The sequence below is a fragment of the Penaeus monodon genome, chromosome 30, assembly GCF_015228065.2.
Source record: "Penaeus monodon isolate SGIC_2016 chromosome 30, NSTDA_Pmon_1, whole genome shotgun sequence".
NCBI classification, from domain to species: domain Eukaryota; kingdom Metazoa; phylum Arthropoda; class Malacostraca; order Decapoda; family Penaeidae; genus Penaeus; species Penaeus monodon.
The window spans coordinates 19700933-19701216 of record NC_051415.1 but is presented as its reverse complement, the minus strand read 5'-3'; the positions used below and the strand labels follow the sequence as shown (position 1 = coordinate 19701216).

At 37.0% G+C, this 284-nt stretch overlaps 1 pseudogene; it reads right to left on the bottom strand.

Annotated features, from left to right (window-relative positions):
- LOC119592374 overlaps nucleotides 1-284 on the bottom strand; it is a 2320-nt pseudogene that overhangs the window by 989 nt on the left and 1047 nt on the right.

The following is a 284-nucleotide window of genomic DNA, read 5'->3' as shown; positions in this document are numbered from 1 at the left end:
GGGAATGTGAGAAACAGCGTTCTGCTGTGTTAGTGGAAGGATGATCAGAAATGTTATAGCCAGACATGATATATATTCTAGAAGCAGTAACAACAAAAAATTAATACTCAGGGTGGAAATGAAGATGTTGGGGTATAAAAGACAAAAAGGGACAGCATTCGACATGTGATTCAGAAGCCGAAGAAATTATAAAGACAAAAAAGAAAGGAATGAAAGATATTCGACTGAGATGGCAATAACATGTGAGGCGAAGAAATTCGTTTTTGAAATGAGAGAGCCAAACC